Genomic DNA, 14,231 nt, shown 5'->3' on the forward strand with positions numbered 1-14,231 from the left:
ATGGAGACCACAGGCCTCTGTGGATAGGAACAGGCTGTCAGGTCATGCTGGCCCTGTGGTGTTTATTCAAAAAGCCACGAGAATAAGTCTGATTCAGCCTTCCACATAATTGGGAGGGAGGAGAAGTTTGTTTTGAGGCCTCTACTTCCCCCTCCTTACCGCCCTTCTCCCCTCATTGCCATAGATGGCACCAGTCCTTCCTAACACAATGGCCCATACCTTTGTGTTCACTGGTGTCACCCCTCCCAGGAATCCTTACACTGCTAAAGAGCAAAGCAGAGAGAGATGCACGGGGACACAGAAGGACGGTATTGTGTACGCAGAGGCAGTGAGTGGGAGAGGGGATGGAGGGCTTCCAGTTGGCCCACCACTAACTCTGCTCAGAACTGATGGGGATGGTGGGCTTTCTTGCCAGAAGCCCCATCAGCCACCAGGAGGAGGGAAACACAAAGGGCTGGTCAGGGCAAAGGCAAGGCTGGGGCCCGATGAGCTGGTCACCTAGACCAGACCAATGGAAACCATCATGTTCTTCCACCAAAATAAACTTCAAAAGCAGCAATAAGACAAAAAATACTGGGTAATGACAGGCTGGGCTTCCTTTCATCTAAGCATCTGGAATCTCTTGAAGGCATTAATTATACCTTCCTTCCTTGGATGGAGGGGGAACCAGGTAGTTGTCACCCTAGCAGGACATCTCAGGTCCCCAGGCATGAGCACTGGACTGGAGTCAAGAATTCCAGTTTCAGCCCTGTCAATGTAGTGGTTTGACATATAAACAATAATCTTGGTAGTGTAGTCGATGCATAAATAATAACCTTTGTGAAGCACCTGTTGATGCCAGCCGTCGTGTGACAGCCGCACCTGTCTTATCTCAGGAAGCCCACACAGTATCTCAGGAGGCCCATCTTCTATTGAAACCCATTTTGCAGATCGGAAAGCCAAGTCCTTGAGAGAATGATCAACTCTGCCAGTAAGGAGGGATGATGGTGTATGGACTCAGGGCTGCTGCCTGCAGGGCCAAGGCTGCTGGGAAAATCTAATGAGACAGAGTATATGAAAGTTCTTCTGAAAGCTTCACATTTTACGAAAGTAAAAGGGAATCGACAGACCAGAGTCCCAGATGAGCTGCCATCCTGCCTCCTGAGGCAGGTTTCAGGCTTTGATACCCCTGGGCACAATTTCCCTGCTGGTGGTGCCTGTGCAAGATTTAGTCAGGGTTCTGGGGGCTTGATCACGTGGGAGGAACAGCATAGAACATCCCAGATTTAAATGTAATCTTGTTCCTTTCAAAACCCCTACACAGCTTCTGACACTTTCAGTCTAGAAAAGCTAACCCATTCTAGCCTTAATCTGATGGTCAGAGGAGGAAAAGGATCATTTAAAAATAGTATTCTGCCAGGGGCAGTAGTGCATGCCCATAATCTCAGTGAATCTAGTTGGCAAAGGCCAGAGGATTGCAAGTTCAAGGCCAGTCTTGGCAATTTTGTGAGACCCTAGCAACTTAGAGAGACTCTGTCTCAAATAAAATATGAAATAAAATAAAATGTAAAATAAAATAAAATGGGCTGAGGTCGTAGCTTGGTGGTAAAAGGCCCTTGGGTTAAATCTCTTGTACCAAAAAAAAAAAAAAAAAGTATTCTGCTGGGTATTGCTGTCTGAGCTCCCCCAGGATTTGAGTAACATTATTTGATGGTGGGGGGACAATAGGAGTGGGATGGGGAGTGTTTTTTTCTCCTTTTGCTATTGAAAAGATTTCTTTTGTAATTCATGACGGTGCACTTTATATTGTGCCAGCAAGACCCCACAGCACCATGACTTCATTGGAGTGTGCATTCAGCCAGGTGAAAACTCCTCTGGGCCTGCCGGCTGTCCTGGGATTCGCAGTCCCTCCTGGTACCTGTTGTCCTCCGCCCAAGGTTACTGAGCACCGCAGTGACAGAGTGGAGGGCAGGGAGATCACCGATTCAAGGGGAAACCATAGGAGACCTCACTTGCACTGGAGGGCCAGGAGAAGAGTAGGCGAGGTCGGCATAGAAATACAGGATGGCTGGGAGGCAGCAGGATGTGCCTGAGTCCAACAAGTGAGGCTGACAGTGGAATTAACGGCCAGATCCCAAAGGTATCCTTGTAAGGTCTGTGTGCGGGACTGGGAATGGGCCGTGTTTGAAGGATTTGAAGCCATGTCCAGGGTTCGGACTCGTGTGTGAGAGCGCCCTCTGGAGGCCGCAGGGCATAGCGCCAGCCCGGAAGGGGCGCGTCTTTTCCCCAAACCTGTTGAGAGTCTGTCTGCCACGATTCAGTGGGCACCTAGATGCACCTGTGATTTTTTAACCTTTTTGTCAACTTCATGAGAAATAAATTGACGTCTATTGGATGGTCTATGTCGCTGGTGAGAATTTAAGTCAGAAAGTAAGATTTTCTCAAAAGTAAGTATTTTTCGTGATTGCTGTGCAGGGTGAGTGCAAACCCGCATAGACAAAATTAAATGCGTATCAGGGTTTTTAAAAATCTTTTCCTTTTTTACATTGCCACTGTAGCTGTCCTTCATTTAAGGGTTCACTTGGTGATTAAGATAATAATAAGAAGAACACTTAGGTAGCACTTACCTAGTTTACCACTCTGTCCTAAGAGCTCTAAACAGAGGAGATTATTTAGTGGAAATGGCCCAATGAGATAGGCACCATGATTAGCTCTATTTTATGGGCAAGGACACAGGATAACCAGGCAGCTAGTAAACAGCACAGCTGCAACTTGAACCTAAGGAACCTGGCTCCAGAGTACCCCTCAGCCCTGACCTGACCTACTCTTGTCATGTGCCCAAGACAAGCCAAGACCTGCAGGCAGCCTCTTTTACGGGGAGCACATATGCAAGGGTTCATGGTTGTGAGCACTTTTATGGAGAGAAGGTCTTTGCCTCTTGGCACTTTCTTAATCCAAAAAGGTTAAGAACTTACAGCAGTCATGAGCTGGGGGTCCTAGCCTGACTCTACTATTAAGTAGCCAAGTCACTTAATGAAGCCTTATTTTGACCTTGGACAAGCTCCTTTACTTCCATGCCTCAGTTTCCTCATCTGCAGAATGGAGAAGAAGCAGTAAACTATGGGAATCTCAGTGACTTCTTCTAATTCTAATATTCCTCTTCTTTGAGTGAGTTTGATAAATGCCTGAGCCCTTACCATGCGTGGGCTAAGGTGCTTTGCCAAATCCTGTAGCTACAAGGAGGAGTGAGACTAGCCTGTGCCTCCAAGGAGCTTGCATTCCTCTATGGGAAACAGTCACTAGGTCCAGTCTTCTTCAAGGACAGTTGGAGGCTGGGAAAGCAAACAGCAAAGTGATGTTGGGACAGCACCGTAGGGGGATGAAGGAGGCACAGCCCCTTTTAGAACAGTAGTATCCATGGAGTATGCAAGTGGTAGAGACCTCTGCTCCAGGCTGCTGTGAGCTAGGCATTGGACCCAATCACTCTTGGATACTAGGTCAATTCTAAATATATCAAGAGCGAAATCCTGGCTGTCCTGACAATATGGTTCTGGGAAGCCCAAGCAATCAGTGGGAAGAAAATAAAGAGATTTGTTCTTGTTTGTACTCTAAGCTGGGCCATGAGTCACGGGGGATAGTTATAGGCCATAGAGAAAGTTCAGAGGAAGAAGCCAGATCAGCACCTGCCACTACATAGAGTAGCAGTGATGAAAATTGTCACACAGAGTCTGGGATCAGAGACCTACAGCATTCTCCCAGAAGTAGCTGCAGTGTTTGAGAGATGGCTAACTGATAAGAGGAATGTACCCTCCTACATGACACCAGGAAGTACCTGCCCAAAAATGCATCCCGTGGAAAATAGGTTGGAATCCTGAGCTTGATCACCCCTGGGCAATAAAGTCAGTTTTCTGGATCTACAAGGGAGAGAGCCAGAATAGTAACCTAACCAACAGGCCAGCGCCATTTCCTGCTTGTATCATATGTTCAGAGCCAAGAATGGGGAGGGAGAGAACCGAAATGTCTCACCATGAAGACTGTGGCACCCTCGGAGGGTTCCAGGTTCCACTGCATTTCATTGTCAGCATTGATGTAAGGAAACTCAGTGATGTGCATGGGGATCCCAATGAAGGCAGAGGGGACAGCCCTCCTTCACCTGGCACATCAACCCGCATCCCAGACCAGATCTCGTCAAGTGTTTATTTTCCCTTGTTATGGCAAAGCCTTTCCCACCCAAGCCTATGATCAGGTCTTTTCACAATGAATGGGAAGGAGGGTATGGCACTGCCTTCTTAGGAGCCTCACAGAGGGTAGCCACTGCTTCCTGGCCTCTGCTTGGGGTTTGGGCAGCAATGCTGGCCAGAGACTCCAGCAAGAGGAGCTCTGCCCTGGGTCCTGAGCTTCACAGGGACCTTTCTGACTCTTTCTCTGGCCATACTTCCACAAAAGTGGGGTCAGCAAGGCCAAGGGGGCATACCTACCTGGTACTACACCAGTCTCTGGCTGTCCAGGACACCAAAGTCCCTGCCCAAACAGTCCTACTCCACAGGTTCTCCCCAATATCCATTTTTTCCAAGGATTTACAGGATGGCCAGAGGGTGGCTGTCCACAGGAGAGGCATGGACAGGAGAGGCATGCACCTGAGGTCTGGTGTTCACCGGTGTTCACACGAGGCCACTGCGGCAAGGGATGAACCCAGCATTGGCAAGAGAGGAGTAGTGGGCCTCAGGCTAGGGGTTAGACACTGGAGATCAGCTCTCCCCGTACTGCCACCTTCCTCTGTGGGGCTCCAGTGAGTCTGAGAAGTCCAAATTAGAACCTGGCCTTCCAGCTCCTTCATTATGAATATATACTTTTTAAGGGTAAGGGGCAGAGTACATTTAATTTGAAATGCTTAGCTGGATTTGATGTTTAGATATATACTATGTGAGCCTCCAATTAAATTATAGCCCTCAGCCAAATGCTCAGAGCAGTTCTGTTGGTTGGAGATGAGCTTTGTGAATGCTGAGGTTGTACAAGGCAAAGACCTACCTCTAGAGAGGAGGGGCTCCTGCTGTTCATCCTGAAGTCGGTGTGTGTGTGTGTGTGTGTGTGTGTGTGTGTGTGTGTGTTTTCCTGGCAATTGAACCCAGGGGCACTCCACTATTGAGCTAAATCCCCAATCCTTTTTATTTTTGATTTTGCAACAGGGACTGCTAAGTTGCTGAGGTTGGCCTGGAATTTATAAACCTCCTGTCTCAGCTTCCTGAGTTGCTGGGATTACAGGTGTGTACCACCACATCCAGCATGATATTTTGAGCAGACAAAACAATGTAAACTAAGACCATCAATTTTATCTTAAAGTAATGGCATTGGTGGGTATGAGTGTGGTTTGTGTGTGTGTGGGGGGGGGGGTCTTCAAATGTGCATACCCATGCATGAATTTTAAGACAGTAGAAGCCAACCTGTAGACGTCCGAAACAGTGAGGTCTTTATGGTGTCTCCCAGGGAATAATAAAAACTTAAAATAATTTAAAAAAATAGTTACCAGATTCTGATCCCCCCATATTGGTTATTTCTCCATCTTACAGACAAGGGATTGATTGTAGCTTAAGTGACTTACCTAAGGGCATAGAGTTCATGAGTCTCAGAGACAGGATTCACTCCAGTGTGGCTCTGGAGTCTCCTATATGGTATCTTGGCCATGAGAACTTCCTGAGGTAAGCTGGGACCATCCAGAGCTGCCCAAAAGTTGGGGACTTAAAAGCCAGGCAGAGTACTAGATATTAGATAATGTTAGAGCTGCTGGGACACGGTCCTCAGAGAGGTTCTGAAGATTTGGATGAGTAAGGAAGCTCACTGCTCATTCATAATCCCATTGCTGGTGACAAAAAGGGACCAGTGTTAATGAGAGCACTGCTAGGGCCTACCAGATCCCAAATGGAAGAAGTCTAAGATGGCAGAATGAATCGAACATAATTTCATATGTTTGTATGAAAATACATCACGGAGGACCACAAGAATGGGATCCTAATTAGAATAAGTTATACTCCATGTATGTATAATATGTTGAAATACATCCTACTGTTGTGTATATCTAAAAAGAACAAATAGAAACTATTTTTTAAAAAATTCTGGAAGTCTTTCTTGGGACTTTCTGCAAAGTGGTAGCAGAGAAGGGAACTCTTGCCCTCTAGTGGCCATCTTTGGTATGGCAGTGGAAGAGGACCAACCTTGGATATGGGATGGGTGGCAAGGCAAAGTTATTAACTCGTGTCCTGATGGGGTTTGGTAATTATCTCATGGCCACTTGAAAGGAAAGGGAACTCTGCTTATAAGTTATATTTTTGTCTATTTAATATGTATCGCCACATTATTCAAATCCTGTGGGTGCGTGTGTGCACACATATATTTGTACACACATATATTTGTCTACTTGATTGTGAGGGGAAGAGAGGCATATTAAGATCTCATCTATAATTGTGCTTTGTTTATTTTTTCATGCCCCTATTAGTTCATCTTCATTGGAAAAAAAAAGAGATTTCACTGGGCATTAAATTCTAGTTTGCTAAAATCACTGAAGATGTTATCCACTGATGTTATACCACTGTTTTTTCACTTGCATTATCATTGTCTCCAACAAGAAATTGTGTGTTATCTTTGTTCCTCTGTACATACTGCCTCCTTTTTTGGTTTTAAATATTCAGCTTTAAATATTTCCTTATTATCACTGGCTAAGAGAAATTTATTTATGATGCACCTTACTGTAGTTTTCTTCATGGCCTTTGCACTTGTGATTCATTGAGCTTCTTGGGAAATCAGTGGATTGGTTTTTTTATAGCATTTGCTGGAAATGTTGGCCACTATTTCTTTAAATCATTTTTCTACCTTCCCCTCCTCTATTCCAGCAACTCCATGCACAACTCTAATAGGTTGCTTGATATTGTCCAACAGCCCACTGCTGTTCAGTATTTAAAATCCTCTTTCTGTTTCATTTTAGGTAGTTTCTATTGCTGTGTCTTCAAGTTCACTAATCTTCTCTTCAACATCTAATCTGCTATAAATCCCAGTGAGATTTTTCATCTCACATGTAAGTTTTCATCTCTAGGAATTTTGTGTCTTTTTTGATACCTTCTGTGTGTTAACCTTTTGGGTGCATGGAAAATAGCTATCATATCTTGTCTGATGATTCTAACATCTGAGTTATACGATGGTTTGCTTTTTTCCCCTTCTTTATAAGACTTGTTTTCATGTCTCTTTGTCTGTCTGGTAATTTTATTAGATGTCAGACAGTATGAATTTTTCTTGTTGGGTGCTAGATAGTTCTGTACTCTTATAAATAATCTTGACCTTTGTTTTGGCATGTAGTTAAGTTTCTTTGAAACAATTTAATCTTTGGAGTGTCTTGTTTCTAAAATTTCCTAGACAGGAGCAAAGCTGCTTTTCTTCTAGGACTAATTAATCCCCACTACTGAGACCCAGTCCCCTTCTCTGTACTCTATCCATATGAACATGAGGTTTTCCTGTCTGAGAAAGAGCGAGAGGCTCTCTTCCTGACCCTGTGTTGGTACCGGCCACCACTTCTGATCCTTTCAGGTTTTTATTTCCTTGGCTGTGTATCATTTCCTCACATACAGAGGCTGACTGGTATTCTGCTAAGACTGCAAGCGAAACTTCTGTGCATCTTGAGTCTTGTCAAAATGCACTCTTTCCTTTCCTGGTATTCTATCCAGCAACCTCCAGCTATTTTGGTCCCTCAGGACTCTCAGCTCCATCTCTTTAACTAAGAGCATTTGCCAGGCTCCACTTGGGTTTGCCCTCCCTGCACCATGACCTAGAAACTTTCTTAGGGCCCTACACTGGGACAACCAGCGGGTTCACTCCATGTATTTTACATCTCTCTGGGATCACTGTCTTTCCTGAAGATCATGGTTTCATATGTATTTTTCCTTTCTGGGGTTATTTTAGGCAGGGTGGTAGATTGGTCTCTTGTTACTGAACTTCAGCTGGATTTCAACTGATTCATTTTTCATGGCTGTATCTAATGATTTGGAATCTATATAGTCTTTTAATTAAGACTATCTTTAAATGTTTACAAATCATCTCTAGGCTCACAACTGTTATGAACTGAATGTTTGTCTCCCCGCTAAATTCAAGTGTTGAAATGAATCGACTAACACAATTTCATATGTAATGGGATCAGCATTCTTCTAACAATTTTTAAAAATGAAGTAATCTAGTAAATCCCTTTTGTCAGTGAGAAATTTAGTAGGTTTTACCTCTTTGCTGCTCCAAATTATTCTTTATTATATTCCAGTAACTACTTTTTAACCACTCACATTTTGTTAAATTAACCATGAACAATTAGAACAATTCAATGTTTAATTGAATTGCTCACTACCTTATTTCAATTGCACGTCCTTCCCATTGTTATTTATTCATATTCATTTTCCAATCAACAGGATACATGATTGACTAGTTTTTTTCCCTTGCTGATGGATTCTCTCGCACCTAAACATACATTTATGTTCTCATTCATGACCAATAACATTTAACCTGCTATTAACTGCTTATGCCTCATTTGAAAATGTAACTGTGGTTTTTCATCATCTAAAAATATTTTCTTGACTTCAAGTGCTTCTTTTTCATGACTGGCTGATCTTTCCTGAGAAGCAGAGTACTGGATGTGCTTAACCTTTCTCTTTTTGTAGCAACTTGGTTTAATGGAGGGCAGTGTACTCTGGTCTCAGATTGCTCTTCTTTTAAACTACAAAATTGTTACCAAATTATCTTTCTCTGTTATTTTTCTTGAATAAGTGAGATCTCTATCCAGATTGGAGTTGTCCCTTGTCCCAGAGGTGTGGCCCCTGTGCAAAAGCAGAGGAAAGATTTTGACCTCTCAGAGTGGCACTTTGCCAGACTGGAGGTTGCGTTATCTGCATGGCCATGGTGGAATTCCTAGTAACTTGGCTGAAAGTTTCCTCTTTCGTGTTTTTTCAGGTCATCAGGATTAACTGGAGCCATGGCACCATTCTATAACCCTGTCAGGATTCTGGTGCTAAAGCTCTCTCTGACCCTTGTTACTTCACACTCGTGCAACAGGGTTCTAGCAACACCCTGCTCACTAGTCTTGAGGCCAGGACTGGCCCTGACACATTTCCCAGTGTCCCTTGGCCCTCTCTCCCTGCCATCCTCACTGCTTGCTCTGAATGAGAACTGCCCTCCATACTGGGTCCTTTCCACTTCCTCTCCAGGGACACTGTCAGGTGCAGTGATTGTCCATGGGCTGGCAGTGGGTTTAATGACTTCTTCCTGCACTGGAGATATTTCTCAGCATTTCTGGCAAGTAGAGGGCACTCTGCTTCCACATTTGCATCCCTTTACTCACTACAGTGAAGGGGGGGGCGGGGAATGATTCCAGCTGTGGGTTGGTTTACATCCCCATCTTAAATGGCAGCAAGCTTTACAAAGTGTAGTCAGCATTTTCTGTGGTCTTTGACCCCATCAGTGCACACAGCCGTGAGAAGACAGAGAAGTCGTGCTCCTTGTGGGTGGTTTTCTTGGTGTCTTCAGCAGAGGGGAAACTGAAGACTTTGGGGCAGATGAGGGCCTGGGTTCTTTGCTGCTAAGTCCACAGGAGCCTGAGGGAGTTTCAGGGTGCCCGGATGTAAGAGAAAGGTGGGGCTCTGACCTTGGGTGCAGGCAGCCTGTGGGGAACAGATCTGCCTGGAGCAGGGGCCTGGGATGGAGGACCATTGCTCTGGATGCTCAGGCCATGGGAAGCCGTGGAAAGAGCAAGGGCCGGGTGACCTAGAAGACCTCAGTTTGATTTTGGGGTTTCCGCTAATTTAGTTGCAGCCCAAGAAAAGTCTCCTTGTTCCAGAGACTCATCTGTGTCCTCATCTGCAAAGTGAGTCATAATCATAGAACCACCTCTGGGGCTTGTGGGGATTAAAGAGGAGCTATCCTTCAATGGCACCTGGCATCTGCTGTGGGTGCTCCACAGATCCTGGGTGCACTCCATATTCCAGCAGCAGCTGGAAGGGAGCCAAATAGACTTGGTCCTCTTCTCTCTCTTCCATTCTCCCATCCTAGGAGTAGCTCCATTTGCCTTACCCTCTTACCTCTCCCCAGCCCTCTGATTCTAGCAACATACTCCATTCCATTCCAGCTCACCAATCTGCCCCGGCAGGGCCATCCCGTTTGTTTTTACAGTCCCCCTCTCAATCCGACTCTGTCAATCTTCCTCCACTGAGCTGTGACTTGTGCCTTCTCAGAGGATGCTAGTATTTGTGACCTCCCTTCCCACGTCAGCGCTCGATTATATGTGCGTTCTGCTTCCCACATGTGAGCAAAGGTCACAAGGGTAAAGCTGTCTCACGTGGTCACTGTTTCCAGAAATAGACCCTCTTTCTGACGTTTGCTTTCCTGGTATCCTGGAGAACCAAGCAGCCAACAGAGATGGGTCACACACACGGGGAAGCCAAGCACGTTAGATTTACTAGGGTAATATCCGCAGGTGAGATAACAGCACATACATACAGAAATCCACTGGCAGAGATACCACCCCAGCAACACAGTCAGACACCAAAGCAGCAGAAGGGCTCAGGAAGTGGCTTTGGAAAGTTCTCGTGAAAATCCAAGGGCAGCTTTGGTGCTCAGAGATTCAAACAGAAAACTATACAAAACCATCCCATAAATATATATATATATATATATATATTATATATATGTGCATATATATAAAATTGCAAAATAAAAGCCCCAGAGACTAACCGTCCATCTGCACGTTGGTGGCTCAATATACGTGTTAGCACACAGAAAGGCAAAACCGTTTGTGGGAAAGGTGCGTGACCCAGGGGGCTGGCATTTCAGTAGCAGAGAGAGTATTTACATGGAACCCTTATTTGAAAACTCACAATACTAGGAAAAGCTAAACACAGACAATGTATGTACAAGGGAAGACAGTAAGTAGTACTCCCTAGTGACGATTGTCAGACACAGACAACTCACTGAAACCATCCACAGCTTTAAACAACACTGCACTCCCTACCTAGGCTGGGTTCCTGCTGCCCTGCGCCCCAGCCGGGCCACCCCAGGCTCCCGACTTCTCCAACACTGGGACTCAGTCGTTAAGAGCAGATCATGGGAATTTAAAGGTGGGCCCAGTCCCAGGGGATCAAATCATCACCCACAAAGCAAGACCATCACCACAAAGCAAGACTATATTTTAGGGAATCCCCTCCTTAAAATATATTCCCCTCCCATTGGATATAAGGGGCTGGGAGGTTTTCCAAGTGAGGCCCCTGTGTCCTTGGTCTGACTTTCATCATCTTTCTGATTAATTTTAAAAGGGACGATCTGACCTTTGGGCTTTTAAAAGTTTGACAAGATGATCTGATGGAGGGGAGAAGCATTTCGGGTCTTCCTAGAGCTATTCTCCCACCAAGCTGTAAACGCTGGCGATCACCCTACTTGGTGATAAGGGAAGTGCCCCCATCATGGCCTGCCTCGTCCCGATGCCTGGGAAAGAGTGGGTGGGAAGGGAGCTGAAGACCAGAGGCTACCAGGAGGACCCCCAGAGCCTTCCCAGGCGGAGGCCGACTCCAGCTGCCCCAGAATCCCTCTCTGCTCAGTCGCCAACTCCCTCCTCCACCTTCTGGCCTGCTTCTCATAGCGATGACCCAACTTTGGGGGGGAAATCTACAACCACCTAAGAATGAAAACGTTTACTTCCGTATTTTTAAAGACCACCTCCAACTGGAGGTTCTTCCTAATTGCTCCTAAGATGGCCACCTTCTCCAGGGAACTGCCTATATAAATACAATGAAAGCCACTTTCTCCGCCAAAGGATCCCCACGCTGACCCCTGGGTGAGTGTGGCTTCTCACTGCAGACGTGTCTTGATGGCAGAGCCCTACCGAGTCTCTCATTCCTGACAAAAATTATATCTAATCCACGGAGATCAGCCAGTTGGACAGGACTTTGGGGAATAATTATGTTATGGTGTATAAGCTTTTTCAGGTTGTGGTGCACGGAGAAGTGGGCACAGATGGCAACTCATGAGCTTGTATTAAATCACCCCTTTCAATGTGGGACAGATATGATGTCCTATCAGGTTTAGAGCTTGGATGCCCTGTCCTTTTTCTATGGGTGTGGAGAACACAGACTTATCTTCTCAGACTCCTTGAATTTTATGGTCTTAGATCAAGGGTTTATTTGGGCTCAGTGAGGAGAGAAGACATAAGAAGACCTGTTTCCTCCAGGCTCAGAGTCAGCTGCAGCAGTGCCAACCAATGGAGGGCCTCTGCAGACCCGCGTGGGTAAAATGAGTGAGGGGAAAACATTTCCTCACCTGTTCAATAGCCAAGAAAGGTTTTCTCTTGGCCTAGAATGTAAAAATTCACACTTATGAAAAAGCCTGGTGTCCTGGCCTGTGATAGGCTGTGTCTCCTTCTGTCTCCAAGCACGTCATCCTGGAAAAATCAAACTTATTTCTAACCTTTTGACTTTCAGAAGTTAATCATGCCAGAGGGTAAATGGTTCTTTTAGATCCACAGCAACCAAAGAAGTGGATCAATAGCATTTCTTCCCATGCTGACAAGAGCCATGGCCCCTCTGTTACAACAGTGCCAAACAACCTCTGAATAACCACCCTGGCGCGTCACCATGGGTGAGGGACAGAATTATCCAGCAGAGGACAGGATCTGATGCTTGGCCTATGTGATTTGGTGGTGTGGGGCAGGGCTTTATGGTGGGCTTACTACTATAAGAACCTGCAACCCCTCGTCCAAATCCTCCCAAGTCCTTTCGACTCAGAGGAATAAACTCATGTTACCTGTAGGAGTTTCAATGGGGGTTATTTTCACGTAGCTGAAGTAGGGCAGTAACTTGGGTCAGCTGTGGGCCAGGAGGCTCTGGTGTAGCCCAGATCTGGGCTGCAGCAGGGTCAGGGAGTCTCTTGGCGGTGCCTTTTGCAGTTTGAGAGAAGGTCACATGGTATGGATGGTTCTCCCACAACACAATTGGCTACCAGCTACCAGTGCACAGAGGCATTGGACCCAAACTTGACCCTCTGTGACCACTGACCCCTCTTCCTCTCTGCCCCAGCTCCTGCCTGCCTTCCCACGGAAACAGGCTCAGACGCTTCTCTACTGCTCAGATCAGCCAGTCACAGTGAAGCAGACTGGTGCACATTCTCTTATCCCTTTTCTGTGTCCTATCTGAGCACAAGGGCTCAATTAGAAACTAATCCATTGTCTATAAGCTTGGAGCTCATGAATATTCGTTTTCTCCAGTCAGATACCAAACTTTCAGTCGACTTTTATGCAGAGCCAAATAAAATACTCTCTCACCCTCGTGGCCTGCGGGTTTGTCTGGACTGCCTGGCTGTTTCTACAGCACTCGGTGCTCACCCTCCAGCCTGCAGCGGAATGGACCGCATCCTTCACAGGCGAGGGAAGAAAACTGTCAGGTTGATGCAACCCTTTCCCAGCAAACCCACGCCGAGATGAAACAGAACTGAGTAGGGGACATAAGCTCTTCCTTCCTTATTAAAAATCTCAAAGGGACTCCGGGCTGGAAACTCACTATTTGCTATAGAAGATAGTGTGGTTCCTCGCTTCTGTGCATAGTCTTTCCTCATTTGGGAATAGGAAACCCTTGTCTCTCTGGGACATTTCTTTGTTTTGAAAACCTAACTCCGCCATCATCACTTTCAGGAATGTTCCTCTGGCCCCCGAAGAAATCAAGTGTTGCTTCCTTATGCCACCCCTCTGCACTCGCCCGTTTTGTATCGTCCTATGGGCCTCCTAGACTGTGAGTTTCTTGTGGGTAGGAGCTCTGTCCTCCCTTCACACGGGCACCAGGACCCAAGCTCAGTGCATGTTTTCTAAATACATAAGGAATGAACAGATTGGCAAATATGAGGTGGACTCGTGGCACAAATCCCACGGATGATGCTCCAGCAAGGCTCCGACATTTTCGCCTAAATGGGGGCTTGCTAAGGTAAAGGGAAATACAGAGCGTTTGCTAAGTATGGAGCCATCAACAGACACCTCTGAGCAACGATGACTCTCACACAGAGCTGCTCCGGAGGTCACGTCCACTCCTCCCTTCTCTCAACATTATCTGCCGCCTTTTATTCTAGTAACCATGACTGCTTCCTTTTAACGTCAGCATCATGTGTAATTCTGAGCAGCTGCTCAATAAATTCTATGAAAGGATGAATGAGTAAACAGGAACCTAGTTTTTAAAGAAGGCATCAGAGGATTGGCT

Source organism: Urocitellus parryii, chromosome 12 (genome assembly GCF_045843805.1).
Source record: "Urocitellus parryii isolate mUroPar1 chromosome 12, mUroPar1.hap1, whole genome shotgun sequence".
In the NCBI taxonomy this organism is placed as follows: domain Eukaryota; kingdom Metazoa; phylum Chordata; class Mammalia; order Rodentia; family Sciuridae; genus Urocitellus; species Urocitellus parryii.